Below are 16,357 nucleotides of genomic sequence, written 5' to 3' on the forward strand. Positions count from 1 at the left end.
AAGGAAAGACGAGATCCTCTGTTAACATGAAAGTAATGTCAACTCTCTGTGGGAGACAACTGAGCACTGGGCCAGGAGCCCTCTCCTCCCCACCCCCCACTATTCTCCCAAGACGTCAGCTCATCTTGTCATCACAGATCCCTTCCCATGTCCATCCCACTCCCAGGCCTCTGGTCTGTGGACTCACGTCCTACCCAAAAGCTTATTTCGTAGGGCACTGAGATGCCTTGTCTTGTCTGAGACTTCACCAGCCCATTCTTCATATCCTTTTAAGCTCACTGCCTCCAGGTGCCACTCCTCTGTGACTCCATCCCTACCTGGCTCAGTTCTTAACACACAATAATTATATTATAGTATGTAAATAATAATATTACGTAAATGTAATAACATTATAATTATCTCTTTATATGCCCATAACTCTATTTGTAAGACCTGTGTCTGCTACATGGTGAATATTCAATAAATGTTCCATTGAATGACTGGGATTAACAACACAAAAAGAGTGAATGAATAAGTTAATGAAGTAAGAGAATGGAGACAGATTATGGTATAGAACCTACTCTTTACACAGTCTGCATGAAGACAGAAGGACCCAGTCTGGATTCAATGGTTCCTGGGGTATTCTGAGGAGAACCTATGAGTGGGGAACTGTGTGTAGAGTTGAAAAAATGTGGTGACTTATAATGTTGCTTGTCAAAGGGCAAGTCACAACCCATTAGAGCAGCGGTTCTCAACCTGTGGGTCGCGACCCCTTTGGGGTCGAACGACCTTTCCACAGGGGTCGCCTAAATACATCCTGCATATCAGATTTTTACATTACGGTTCACAACAGTAGCAAAATTACAGTTATGAAGTAGCAATGAAAATAATTTTATGGTTGGGGGTCACCACAACATGAGGAACTGTATTAAAGGGTTGCGGCATTAGGAAGGTGGAGAACCACTGCATTAGAGGATTGTAAAATAAATTTAGTGGGTTCAAACCAACATTTTAAAGTGAAATAGAACAGAATAGTTGAATAAATTAGAAAACACGTCTCATAGTAAAAGCAAGTATTATTTCATGAAACTTTTGTTTTTGTAAATAAATCTCTCTATATAATGTCACATATATAATAATGCAAAATATACTTTTTTCTCACATACAGTGGTAAAAATTTAGAAGCCACTGATGTAGGGAAGATCATGCCTATAAGCTTTATTGACTCCGTTTGAAAAAAAAATTACTGACCTTATGGTTTTGCTTCCATTTATTGGGATGTAGGGACCCATTTGGAAGTAAATGTATATGAATGCCAGGACTCTTGAGAGCTCAATATAATTTCTAATTACATAAAATGATAATTATTTGATCTCACCTAATTTCAATTATGTTCAAACAAGTATAAATCCTTTCTAGAGATTATTATTGTACAAAATGTTCATTGAAAGAGGGGCCTCTCTTTCTTTCTTTCTTTCTTTCTTTCTTTCTTTCTTTCTTTCTTTCTTTCTTTCTTTCTTTTGGGTATCTATCCATGTATTACTCTTCTGCACTAATAGCATGACACTAGCTCTCCCCTCTTTCCCACCAGGGTGAAAAATCCATTTTCTAAGAGTTAGTTGAAAGAAGTAATGAAAGCAAATTACAAACCTTAAATTCCAAAGTCAAACTTTAAAAAACCTATTTAAATATCTCAGTGGGAAGTCAGTCACAGCAGAAGGTAGACTGCTAAAATTAAAATCACAAAGGAAGGGGAATAACCACTGACCTTCTTATGAACTTGAAGTCGAGCGCAGGGGATACACACATCCTCTTCGCCATGTGTCGCCCTCTTCCATTGGACAAAGGGCCACGTGTTAGGCTTTCCTTGGTTTGGTCATGACGCTGTCCCCAGTCCTGCCTGTTGATATCTAAAGGGACTGTCACCCTGCCTTGTTTGCAAAAGAGCCTCCCACAGTCTCTGAAATGGAGGTTTCCAAGTGGTGACCAGCAGCCAAACCCAACCCAGACATGTGCTTAGGGGGTTTGTCTTAATGTTTATTGGTTTGGTTTGTTTTTAAAGTGATGTTGACACCTAATAATCAGAGAGTTTCATTTTGAAACTTGGCTTGTCTTAGAAAATCAAAGTATTGGCACTACAAGACCCATGTTGCTGCACAGGGGCAATTGCTCGTAAAGCCTAGACCTATGGGACCCTTGTATGTTGACATAATTAGCTTCTTTTGTAATCCTATGAGCATTACTTCATTCGAAAACATCATCCTGAGAAGGAATCCAGAGACTGCGAAAGGGGCTCCTGGCCCAATAAACCCTTAGTCTACAGCCAAGTGGCAGCTGTCCCTTTGCCCATCACTGGCCACAGTTCTCATCATTCTTTATCTGCTCCGAGGCCACACACCCGTTTCCATTTTCCACTGCACTGACGCCTTTCCTAGAGGCATAAAACATTTCCCTGGAATCATGTCTGTTCAAAAGGTGGAAAAAGAGAAATGAACCAAGAGGGCCTTAACATTCTTGCACGAAGCTGCCCACTTATCTATGCAGCCTCAATGGTCTCTGCCCACAGGGGTTATGTTCAACATCCCTGCACGTCGGTGGAGCAGGGCTGCCCACCAATCTAAGAATGTTCGCCAACTGTAAACAGACAGTTTGGCACAGGCCATCTGAACTTCAGCCTGGGTCTGGAGGTTTTTCCATCCCTGCTCCGAGGAGCTTATCTGCGATCTGACAATTTACTCCCAGCTGCACTGCACCTCCCTCTTCCTGCACTGCCAGGGCGTGTGAGTGGGGAACTGTCTAGTGTGGGCTTGGGGGCGCCGACCCTTCAATATCCTGGCAACGAAGAGGAGACCAACTCCTCTTCTTCTGCTTCTCCTTGTCAGCAAAGGAACAGAGATGCCCCTCAGCCCTGCCGTCAGTCCTTGGGCTCCAGTACGCAGAGCCGGTCCCAATAATGCCCACACTTGCTTGGCTCTGTACAGTTCACACAGCTCCCTCCCTCCACCCGACCCGGGGATTTTCAAACCCACTTCCAAGCAAAGGAAAGGAATGAACCCTGCTTTGCAAAGGGGAGCCACTGAGGTTCAAGGAAAGTGAGATGCAAAGTCAGCAGAGCGCAGACCTGCTGAGCACCTGAGGGCTCCTCCAGGGGAGAGATTTCCGGGGAATTCCACAGCCAGTGTTTAACCAGTCCTGTTTAATTAGATGCATTAATGTTTTACTAGAGTAATTCTGGGCCTTTCAAGTAAATCTAGTCTCTTTTCAACAGAGACCTTAGCCTTAATACTAATTCACACACACACACACACACCTATAAGGAAGCTAGGCATTTTTTCTTTTGAAATAAAATGTATTTTATTTTACTTTGTAAAAGTATAACATGATGAAATTTACTTATTTTCTTTTGGGACATTAGTCTATGAATTTTAACATATGTGTAGGTTTGTGTAACCACCTTCAGGACAGATCCATCTCTCCAAAAAGTTTCTAATGCTGGCCCTTTGAAATAATTTAAAAATAATTACACTGATATACACATAATTGAAAGCTGCAGGAATATTGTAAGTAAATTATGCATTTTATCCATATAGTGTGAAGACAATTTCAGTGTGTGTGTGTGTGTGTGTGTGTGTGTGTGTGTGTGTGTGTTTTAGAGGATGTAAACATTGTTGAGGAATAACCCACACAGGCCTTTTTGACATTTTTTTAAAGCTCTATGATGGTTTGACTATTTTCAGATAGTGATGAGGACATTAGAGAAGCAGCAGGAATGACGGGGTGATGCCTTAAGCACATGGCCCTGGGAAGGAGGCCTGGGTGCATTCCCCTTTCCCACCCCCGTGGGGCCCTTCACCCTCCCACCTCCTGACTGCCCCACTGCAGACCCTCCCCAGAGTGGATCCTGGTGGCTCTCACTTCCTCCTCCCATGCTCCCTCCTTGCATGTCCCAGGACTTGCCTCTTCCTTACCTCCCCTTTGCTGCTCTTCTCTGACCTGTGGCCTCCTGCTCTGGTGAGTATGATAGGAGTGGGAGGGTCTGTGACAAAAGGGAAAGGGTTTCCTTTTTCCCCGCCCACGGAAACGCTACAGGGCAGACTCTTACTCTTCACCTAGCATTACCTGCCGTGAAGGGCCTCTGCCCTCGCTCTCTACCTGCTTTCCAGCCATAAAGCCTTCCCCCACGTCTCTAAAGACACACGGGCAGCAACCACCCTCAAGCCCCCGGCCTTGCAGCCCTGCTCTGCTGAAGTCCCCTGGAAACCAAAGCTGGGCGTTGAGAGAAGGTAGAAGGGAGGAGCAAATGAGTACAGGTCAAACGGAAGCTAATGTTGAAGTGGTGGTTCCTACTGAGAGAAAAGGACGCAGCGCCATCCCTGGCCCTCCATAAATACTGGGACAGAGGGTCTTGGCGTCATCCAATTGGTCTTAGGAAGAGCCCTGAATTCTGTAAACAATTACATTCATACTAAATATTTTTGGAAATAGGTATTTCATGGGAGTTGACAGAAAGCAGAACTTTTATTAAGTGACTAAAATAGTGTCCTTTGGATAATGCTTAATAGGGCATCACATAAAATAAAGTGTTTGCTAAATGCTTTTCATTGGTTATAATACAGCCTAGTTATTCTATGAGACTTCAGTGGGAAAGAGAAGGGAAAAAATAGATGAATCATTGCTTTCTCAGTTTTTAAACACTATTGTCATTATATCTAAATGGAGCTACATATACTGTATTACACTGAAGACCAAACTCTCTCTGTGTGTATATATATGTGTGTGTGTGTGTGTGTGTGTGTGTACTAATATATATATATATAGATATAGATATAGATATAGATATATATTTAATAGACTATAATATGTATGATGCAAAAGGAGAAACAAAGAAAGGTAGAAAATGAATTGTTTGTGCTTTGAAGAGAAATCTATAGGAACTTGAGGTACTCAGGAAATTGCAATTCAGTGGTGAAACTGGTAGCAAAAAAAAAGCATGAAAGCTTGGGACTTTAAGTTAGTTCCCCCCATACATGGAAATGAGCTCAGCCACAGGCCGAAACCAGCTTCTGCACGTCCAAAAACAGCAACGCTAAACCAGCTGCTGGGGTATGAACTTTTCACACTTTCAACACTCAAGTCTAACAAATATTTGACTTTCTTCAAGTGTCTATAATAACTGGCTTTAGCTTTTAAATCCTCATTTCAACCTGGTGGCAGAAATTTTAAGCTTGCCCCTTTAAAGTACAACCCAGTCACTTCTAGAGTTAAAATCAGTATAGTTTGGGCAAATGGTCAATTCAAAGTTCCTCCCTGTTCCCACTTTCATCCAGGGAAGATGTATCAGGAAGGCTTACGTATTGTTCGGAGAGGTGAAGTTAATGGCTTAACTATGTTGTTCTATTATTCACAAGGTCCTTCTAGTCACCTTGACTATAAAAGTGGAGAATATTTTAAAAGTAAAGTTGGGGTATACACCATGAAAGTTTTATGGCTCCTTTAAAATCACAGGAGATGGAGATTTAAACTCTCGTTATCTAGCAGGATCTTGGGAGGTAGGAATTGCTGTGTCAACTAATGTTGTGCTCTAGATTTCAATGCTGCCTTTATGTTTTTCTAATTCCTCAAGAATAAGGTTTATTTTAAACGTCACAATTTGCAGCCGCACATTATATCCATAGAATATACTGGTACCATTGCCGTTACTCTTATTTATGACGGTAGATTAGTTATGGACCCTCTGCCATAATATCTTGGCTCATTAACATACTGCATACTAAAAAGTGTAATGAATGGCCCCGTAATGAGCAGTTACAAAGCCTAGTCACTCATTTTCCTCTTGGCTGTCCTTTTCATGCAGAGGGGAACCTTGAAGAGGGTTGGACATATGCCTGAAACATCAACCACCTGGTTCAGCTCATGAGGTGAGGAGGGAAGGGGATCATCTCAACACTCAATTACTGAGAAATCCTGGGTCTCCCTCCAGGGTCAGAGACAAAGCCTGAACTAATCTCAAGTTCAAGTTCCACAGGAAGAGGATATGGGTTTGGGTAATCAAGACCCAGATCCACAGCATTTGTTTATTAAACTCATTAAACAAACAAAACACACACACACAAAAACAAAACAAAACAAAACAAAACAAAAAAAAAAACAAAAAGGAAGAGACATGCCAACAGTGTAAAACTTCACAGCACTGCCTAGTTCACGAGCATCTTTTTTTTTTTTTTTTTTGCCAACATAAATTGCTCATCAACTTATGCATGAGTTAAAGCCTTTAAGAGACAACTTGATCCCTGCAAGGTACTCAGTGAATACCAAGGACTCTAAAAGAAGGGCTTAATGGAAAGGACTGGAAAAATCTTTTCTCAATTGACATTTTAAAAGGGGATTGGGAGACCTGTCATTTTTTAAAAAATTTGTTAGTTTTTTTTTTTTTAATGACCATAATCAAGAGGAATTAAATGATGCTCAGAAGGCTCCTTATGAGCTAAGAGCGCAGGTAATTTTATTATCCATACCACCGCTAGACCAAGCTGTCTGCCTCCCACAGAGCAACTTGGCTAAGTATTCTAATGAATTCCACAACCATAGGACCTAAGGGTTCTTTAGGAAACAAGCATTATTTTCAAAAGAATCTGTGACCCTACAGTTATTTGGCAATCACATTCCCCAAGAAACTCAAGAGTTTGGGTGTTTTGTTGTGCTGAGTTGAGAGATGTGGTAGAATTTGGTTTGACTCTTTTTTTGAGGCACAGCTTTTGTGTTTTTGACCATAGAGAATACCTGTTCATCGGTAACAAATTATTAAAGGCACATGCCTTCTGTTTCATTGCTCAGTTTTACGCTCTGCACCAGCAATTTGCTAGCTACAGTCCTGATGAAATACAGTCTAGCTGTGCAACAAAGGAAGCATTAATTATCCGAAACATTTCTTTGCTGACATTAGGGAGGGGGGTGGGGGGGAAGAGAGCCCAGAATAACTGTACTTTTAATAAGAGATGGAGTGCTATTGGAAAACTATTAAGGTAACGGTGGCTTTCGCTTGAGCTGGGAAGCCCATAGCAAACCTGTACTACCTCCCAGCTTCATGCAGCAGCAAGGCCCGCGCTGCAGAGCCCAGCACTGCTTGGATAACTCCGGGGAGATTTGCTGGATGGGGGTGTTCTATCAGCGCGATCGTCCACCGCTGGGCTGCTCTGCTTACCTTTCCTAACTGATTCCACCAGACACCCCTCCTGGACTCGTTGCTACCCACACACTATCCCAACTGTGGTCTGGCCCTGAAGGATGGTAAGGTCTTCAGGGACCACTTGCCAGTTCGAAGCTGGGCCTCAGAGCTGCAGTTCAGGCTTGTCAGGCAGATGCCTGGGAAAGGCTGCAGCCAAGCGCTCAGCACATTTTCCCAGGTGGAAAGACTGTGTTAGAGACAGAGCATTACTTAACAGTAGGTGAGCGGTTCGTTCCTAAACATCTCTGTTCTTCCCCGCGGGGGCCCCGCGGAAGCACGCTGTGCCTGCCGTGGAGTGAGAGGCGGCTCTCGGAGCTGCGGAGCAGACAGTGGCCACAGATGACAGTCCCTTAGGGAGCCCTGTCTTTGATTTTTCTGTGTAAACAACATAAAACAACACCCGTGGGCCAATCTCACGTACAAACAAGTGGTACCAAGCGTTCCTGCATGTGCTTGCACCCTGTGGCTGTTTGTTCTCCCTCTCGGCTTCACCGCTGCATAAAAGTGTTTTTTTTCCAGATATGTAAAGGCGCCTGGAAGCTAAGCACCTGATGGGTAAGCACCCTTCTCCTCTCAGGAAAAAAGAACTAATATTATTGAGTGTCTGTTACCATCCAGGGACTCTGCACCCATAATCTTACTTCTTCCTAGCCTTACACCGATTCCAAGTGAGTTGCACCAAATCCCACTGCTGGCTCCCCCAAACCAGGTTATGCTTCTGTTTTCATCCTTCCAGGATGGGCACCACAAAAGGTGCACTGTCTTCTCCCCTTAGGAATCCCCTCCACTCCAGGCCTTGCCATTTCTGGGACTAAACACGTGATCTTTGTCAGCCAGACCCACCCCTAACATCTGTGAGGTCCAGGCAAGAGTGCTGCCAGAGGCCACATTCCATATGTCTAAATATTTAAAGTTACAGCATGCCTCTAAACATGGACACCTCACACCTGCATCAGATATGTGCACCAAGATTTAAGTGTAAGAATAATCCTATGTAGTAAAAGGGTAATATGCAAACTGACCCTAACAGCAGAAAGACTGGGAATGACTGGTCACTATGACACACACTGACCACCAGGGGGCAGACACTCAATGCAGGAGCTGCCCCCTGGTGGTCAGTGAGCTCCCACAGGGGAAGCTCTGCTCAGCCACAAGCCAGGCTGAAGGCTGCCAGTACAGTGGTGGTGGCGGGAGCCTCTCCTGCCTCCTCAGCAGTGCTAAGGATGTCTGACTGCAGCTTAGGTCTGCTCCCCGCTGGCAAGTGGACATCCCCCGAGGGCTCCCAGGCTGCCAGAGGGATGTCAGTTGCCAGTTTAGGCCTGATCCCCTGGGCTTAAGCCAGCAGGTAGACATCCCCCGAGGGGCCCCAGACTTCGAGAGGGCACAGGCCAGGCTGAGGCACCCCCCGCCCCGAGTGCACAAATTTTTCTGCACCAGGCCTCTAGTAGAATATTATAAAGACTCAAATCATGTTTTCAAAATCTATGAGAACAAAATGTCCAAAATGAAATGTTACATAGAAAAGCAAAAGTGAACCTAAAATATTTTAGCAACCTAAATTGCTTTAGTATTTAAATAATATCAAAGCAATGTCATTGGGGCAGGGGTGGGGAGGAGGGTGTTCCTTTCAGTTATATGCATCCTTCAAATATCTTTAAAGGGGAAATAATTTGGTAGGATTATTCAAACATTGAAACTTGCTCATGTTTGTTATTTTTTTTCTTATACTCTCTACATGGCAGAGAATATATAGATGCTGAGGAAAGTGGGTAGAAATGAAAAGAAGAGGAAATACCTAAAGGATAAATATATTTGCTGAATTAAATAGAGGGAAAAATAGCATTCTTGGTTTAAGCTCTAACAAAGGAAGAACAGACAGGGCCATAGCTAGGGTGGGAACAAAGCTCAAAGATTTAATAAGGGGAGGAAATGTGTGGTTTCTCCAACTCCAGAAAATACCCAACGCATTCCTGTCTTCAGCCTAGTACCACTTACACCTACCCTGGGATCTTCTACTTGTCTAGAAAATCTTTCATTTATCATGCGAGTATTTATTAGGTAATAGAGACAATGACAGGAGCAAGGAAGAAGGAATCTGTTTCAGGTAAGTGTGTCAAGCTATTTGTCTCCTCCTTTAGAGAAATAGAGAAACTAATCCTCTCCCTCCCTCTAGAGAGGTGTTCTGTGTGGGTGTTTTTTCCACACCATCCTATATTCTTGTCCACAGCGATGGGCTGAGCAGTGGCCAACTCACCCAGTCAAAGTTTTTCACTCCCTTTGCCCATGTATTTGGTCCATGTTCATGTGGCCCAAAACAGGCCAATCAGACTTCACTATTTTTTTATTTTTATTTTTTCCCCCCAAAACTTGGCTGACAAAGAAGAGCTTCCTCCCTATAGTTAGAGAACTCTGAAGATGTGAGCCTGGAAACTGCAAAGAGCCAAGCAAAGGAGAAAATGAGGTGGCAAGTAGAGATACTCAGAGACACAGGGTCCTGCTGGCATTCAATTCTCCTAGTTGACCACTTCCTCCATCCCATTGGCTGTTTGGTTACATCAGCCATTACCTCCCAGTTATTTTGAAGCTAGTTCCAGATGTGCTTCTGCCATGTGACACCAGAGTCCACCCCATTGCAGGGCCTGGCATTGCAGGGCCAAGCAGTGTATTGAGTGGTAAGGATACCGAGATCAATAAGAAAGCTGCCAGGTCTAGCAAAGCAGACAGACACAAGGTAAAAGCCTTCAGCAAATGAGGGAGCTGATGGTGCTGCAACTCAAGGGGCCTCATTGCACTCACTCCCTCTTAGAGATTAACACAGCTTCCCCTCACTCACCTCAATTCAACCAATTCTAGGTGTACCGGTTAATAGTGCGGATTTTTTTCAATAGATGGAGTTACACATATGTTGATATATATGCGATTTGATATATATGCTATTTTGTTGTATTGCTCCTTCAGATTACCACTTGTTCCGATCAATGGCACACGCACTTTCTGAGCAGCACTTCAAAATGTATGAAGTGGAAAATTGGGTCTCTGAATGGTCTGCCTCAAAACAAGAAAAGTTCTATTGGGACGGTATGCACAAATTACCTGAAAGATGGGGGAAATGTGTAGCTAGCGATGGACATTATTTTGAATAAAACACTTTTGATGTTTCTCTTGAAATTATCGTGTTTTCCTTGATTACAAAATCCATGTTAACTGGTTAATAATGCAGATTAACTCTTAACTGGTTAATAATGTGAATTAACTCTTAACTGGTTAATAATGTGGATTAATTATTAACCAGTTTATAATGTGGACTAATTATTAACTGGTTAAAATGCAAATTAAACATTAACCTGTTAATAGTGCAGATTAAACATTAACCGGTTAAAGATACAGATTAATCATTAATACACCTAGTAGTTACTAAACACCTACCATGCACTCCCCTCTCCATTCTGTGGCCTTTTAAACTGAATTGATGTGTGTTTGTTCTTCTTTCCTGCTTAATTTCATCTATCCTAAAGGGAAAATTAAAAGAGAGGAGCTCACTGCCCTGGCCCGGTGGCTCAGTGTTTGGAATATCCTCCTGTAAACCAAAAAGTTGCTGGTTCAATTCCTGGCCAGGACACATCCCTAGATTGCAGTTCAACCCACATTTGGGGTGCATACAGGAGGCAACCCATCAATGTTTCTTCTCACACGAATGTCTGTCTCTCTCTCAAGTCAATAAAAACATATCCCGGGTGAAGATTTAGAAAATAAAAAAGAGAGAGAGGAGCCCATTTATGCTCCTATGAAAATGAAACATATCTTTAGCAAAAAGCTTACAAATAACCACAAGATGGGGCTCTTAAGCAATGAAAGTAAAATTTTCTGGGGAGTGAGGAGAGTATGCGGTATTCCCCAATATCCAATACAGAACTTTCAGATCTTATTAACACAATAAGAAAAAATATATTTTATGAATAAATATGCTCTAAACTTTTTATAATATCAAAGCACTGCGTATAATAAACGTAGGGAGTACTACTTTTATCAACATAGTGATTTCTTTTTTGAAGGGGGGGAGACACAAAACATGATTTTTTTTTTTCATCCTCACCCAAGGATATGCTTCTATTGATTTTTTTAGAGAGAGAGGGGGATAGAGAGAGAGAGAGAGAGAGACATTGATATGAGAGAGAAACATCAATCAATTGCCTCTGGTATGCACCCTGATGGGGAATTGAACCCACAACCTGGGTATGTGCCCTGACCTTTTGGTGTATACCAGAGGACATTCCAACCAAACGAGCCACCCAGTCAGGGCAAAGCGTGATTATTACATTAGGTATTTTTTTCATCAGAAATTCTGTCCACATCAGGTTTGCTTGCTTGTCTTTCTCTCTGGTGCTTTCATTGTCATTCTTCTGTCTCTTTCAGTGAACGGCCAGAATATAAAACCAAAATGCTTTGACTGATTGGTTGATTGACTTCTGTTGCAGACTTCTATGTCCTCTATGTTCAATTTCAAAACAAATGAATGGCATTTGACATTTTCTATCAACATGCCCTTGTTTCCTGGTCTCTTTTGCCTCTATCTAAATTAAATGACTTTGACCTCACTACTCTCCCCTTCCAGTTCACAGTTTGAAGACCTAGACCAGTGGTTCTCAACCTTCCTAATGTCGCAACCCTTTAATACAGTTCCTCACATTGTGGTGACCCCCAACCATAAAATTATTTTCGGTGCTACTTCATAACTGTAATTTTGCTACTGTTATGAATCGTAATGTAAATATCTGATATGCAGGATGTATTTTCATTGTTACAAATTGAACATAATTAAAGCATAGTGATTGATCACAAAAACAATATATAATTATATATGTGTTTTCCGATGGTCTTAGGCGACCCCTGTGAAAGGGTCTTTTGACCCCCAAAGGGGTCGCGACCCACAGGTTGAGAACCGCTGATCTAGACCATTCTTGATTAATAATGGCAACATAGGTCGCCACTGTTTCAGAAAACCCAAAAGACATAGGAGGAGCGAGAGCCCTAAGTAGGCCTTTGCCTTCTCAGACACCAACGGCTTAAAGGGGAAAGGTGACCTCAGGAAGTGCCACCTAGAGAGTGTCACGCACAGTGAGATGCCCGAAGCTGGGAGTCTGTGGACAGGCAGGGGCGCGAGAGGAGGCCTTCCTCCTCCTTCCACGGCACAACGCAGTCTGTGTTGTACTAACTCAAAACTGGGAGCTCCTGTTGAGAAACAGAAAACCTAAAAATAGGCCTGCAGAAAGTGCTTTGACCTTGGCTTGAAAGTCATTCCAGTGCTATGACAAGAAGGACCTTTTCCATGAAGATTAGGTTCTTAAAAGCCATATTTCATCTGCATGCAGACTCTCAGTGAAACTGCACTCAGAAAATGCGCATCTTGGCCATCTTTCAACTGTAAAATTATTGTGTTTGGCTCTGGTTATTCTGGACATTAGCTGTCTGTGTAAGGGTTTCTTTCCGAAATTCCTCGTACAAAATGTTAGAGGTTATAAACTGGATTAATAGTGACATTTAAGCAACTCTGCTATTACTGTATGTATCCAATGCTTAATGATTTTTGGAAAGAATTCAAGGACAAGGCAGGAAAAATGTTGCATGCAAGTAATACAGAATGTACAAGCGTTAGAATTTACTACAATAAACTAGTACCTTCTCTTGAAGAGATCTATTCAGAGTACCAAGAGAATATAGTTTTTTTTTAGTTTTAGCAATTAAATCCAAATTAAAGGGTACTGTCCTATAATTTCTTGCCTATGTTAGGGTTATAATATTTGAAATTGTCCATATCAAAGAACTTCAGGGGACCTTCGTGTGTATTTCATGTATATTTCAAGGAGAACTCCTACACTATGATTTTTTTAAAAAGCTATTAAACAAGGAGGGGGGACCACTTTTATATGCTTAAGTAACTTTCTAAGGAATAGCTGCCACCTATTAAACAACATATACTTTTTAAGGACTCTTGGGGTTTCCGTGTTCCTTCAGTGGACTGAAAAATCTGGGAAAATGGACTTCATTAGCTACAACAAAACTATTGAAAGGATATTTGAAATGGCATTTAATACCTGCAAAGGCAGGAACAATCAGTGGTTTAAAATGTTCACTGTAAAGATTGGTAAATAACACTGATTACCGGTCTTATTCAAACAGAGAATAATGAATATGTGATGAAAGGAGAATAATGATCCAAATTGCTCTTAATCTTAGAATTGTGCCTATTGATTGGCCTAGAAATAATGGTGCTAATCACATGGTAAGGAAGCCAAATGCCTGAGAAAGTCATTAACTTTGGGGGAACAGGAGACCCATTTCATTGTACTAATACAGTGTTTTATTGCATTAAAGCCTTCAAACAACTCTGTGTTTAGGAAAAATTCCAGTGTTAACCCAAGTCAAATAACATTCCTCTCCACTCCTCTGTAACTTGTAAAAGCTATTTAGGTACTCTTTACAATTCATCAAACATTTACTGGATACCTACTGTATGCCTGGCACACAACAGAATCAAACAAGTAATTTAGCATTCTGAAAGATAATTACTAATCTCACATTGGCTTATTTCCAAGAAGCTGAAGAAGTAATGACCTTCTCAAAATAGTAAATTTGCCTTTAGACCGGTATTCCTGAAACACCCTTGCGAAGTTTCATGAAAAGACATATGTATAAGCAAGAAATCATGTTACAGTGACACAGACTTTTTAAAAATCATAATTTCTTATCTCTAGGAAAAGCCTCAAAGGATTTGGAATTTGTAATAGCCTTAATTCCCATTAACTTTTCTTGAGGACCCTTGTATCCAATTACAAGTAAAATTTACATGATCTTTAGTCCATTTTTGAGACCTTGAATGTATTCTTAGATCCTGATCTTGACAATTGATCACCCTTATTTTAATTTCAATGGTAATGCATAAGTATCTGATTAATAGAAATAGAAATACTACAAGAAAAAGTCATGCTATTCTTAAATGTGCTGACCGAGAAGTTAGTCAGTGTTAAGGTTTCCAGGTTGGGGGTGGCAGAGAGCACTTTGCAAAGACACTAGTTAGTTGAAGACCTCAAGACTACTTCACTTGGTTGCCAAAAAGCTCTCAGGGTACCCGGGAACTGGGCAATATCAATCTGCTGTAGGGAAGTTAGCTGAATAGAGAAGCTAGTAACAGGAAGCAGGAGCCAGAAGAAACAAGGAAAGGAAAAAGAAAGGGCTGAATGCAAAAAGGAAAGGGCTTGGACTTTGAAGTCGCTAAATCCTGACTTCAGAGATTTACCAAAAAAGACTTAATCTGCCACGCTTGTTGCTTTTTGTATGTAAAATGAGTGTAACGGTATTATATTACCACCTCACAGAATTATTACGAGGTTATAAGGTGATGCATGTGAAGTGCTTGGCACATTGCTTCCCAGTATCCAGAAAGGGCTTAACGAATGTTGTGAGCTATTATTATTTACTGCTGCTGCTGCCAGGGAGGCTGGCAAAGCGGAGCTGAGTGCCAGCCTGGGGGAAGGGAATGAATGGGTACCTCGTAGAAGTCCAAGTCAGGGAGGATGTAGGCGACCAAGCCAAGGGAACCCGGATGGTGAAGACTCTCCAAACTGCACTTTGAGTTATGCTGACAGCTTTGTTGGACACTAAAATCTTGGACACAAATCTTTCCTCAAGGGATGTCCACCTACCTCCTACCCTGCTTTAAAAATACCGTCTGAATCCAGTCATATGCCATAGATGCTCTGGGAAGCAAACCTGGTGTCGCTTCTTATTAAGACCCCGTTATGCTATGGAAGCAACTCAAGTGCCCATCAATAGACACGTGGATTAAAAGTTGCCTGTACAATGGAATATGACTCAGTCATAAGGAAGAATGAAATGTTACCATTTGTGACAGCATGGATGGACGTAGAGGATATTTTGCTAAGTGTAATAAGTTGGTCAGAGAAAAAAAATTAATATGATTTCACTTATACATATGTGGAATCTAAAGAACAAAATAAATAAACAAAATTGAAACAGACTCATAGACACAGAGAAAAAACTGATGGTTTCCAGAGGGGAGGGGGACTGGGTCAAAGAGGTGAAGGGATTAAGAAGTACAGAATGGTAGTTACAAAATAGTCATGTGGATGTAAAGTACAGCAAAGGAAATATAGTAAATAATATTGCAATAACTATGTATTATGTCAGGTGGACACTGGAAATATCTAACCACCTAAAACTAATACAAAATAATATTGAATGTAAATTATAATTAAAAATAATATCTCTATATATAAAAGGCTAATATGCTAAGTGTCCTTCCCACTGTCCGACCGGACACTATGACACGCACTGACCACCAGGGAGCAGGCTCTTAATGCAGGAGCTGCAGTGACGCATACAGAGAAACAGCACTGTGGACCTGGTGCCCACAAAGCAACACTTGGCTTCCCCCAAGTGGGACACAGGCCCCGCCACCACCCCAGAATGACAGCCCACCAAATCACAGCTGATGCTGCCATGGCACAAAATGCACCCACAGCACAGCCCAGCACAGCCCGGAAACAGTGTGCTGGGTAATGACATCACATTTTTGTTGACATTCTGAAGCCAAAAGAAAGCAACATCATCTACAGAATATGTCTGAAGAACAGTCAACGACAAGTACTACCAATACTAGTAGGCACTGCCTTCATAACGAAAATGAGGTAAATGAGGAGGCAATTATCGAACACAGGTGGAATGACTGTTAGATGTCAATTTTGCCTACCCCTAAATTTATCTGATGAAAAGCCATCTGATGGAAAATTTACTCAATGTTGTAGCAGAGGCAAAGTTCGTCCAAATGATATAAATTTTCCAGAATACCTGGCATATTTTTAAAAATTAATGATAAACAAAGATTCTGACAGTAAAAATTTCATGGAAAATATTTGTTGTTATAGCATGTTATTATCATTTATTTATTAATCAATTTATATATTATTTTCATGTAAATTTTACTAATTTTCTTTCATCTCTGACACTTCTATTATAGAGAAAGGGTGAATAGTGATATTAAAATAATTCTTCTAATTAATTTCCTTTCAATGTGCACCGGGCCACTAGTAAAATAATAAAAGTGGAGGAGCAATTACAAATGAGTGCACTTACTTA

General features: G+C 41.4%; 1 protein-coding gene across 1 annotated transcript in view; it reads right to left on the reverse strand.

Annotated features, from left to right (window-relative positions):
* UPP2 (uridine phosphorylase 2) overlaps positions 1-1,869 on the reverse strand; it is an 80,744-nt gene extending 78,875 nt beyond the window's left edge. The window contains 1 exon segment of the mRNA XM_070423448.1: positions 1,748-1,869. The gene's annotated coding sequence lies outside the window, so the exon portion shown is untranslated.
* Positions 1,870-16,357: the final 14,488 nt, after the last annotated feature.

The sequence above is a fragment of the Myotis yumanensis genome, unplaced genomic scaffold, assembly GCF_028538775.1.
Source record: "Myotis yumanensis isolate MYYU_CA2020_CCGP unplaced genomic scaffold, mMyoYum1.0.hap1 SCAF_8, whole genome shotgun sequence".
NCBI classification, from domain to species: Eukaryota; Metazoa; Chordata; class Mammalia; order Chiroptera; family Vespertilionidae; genus Myotis; species Myotis yumanensis.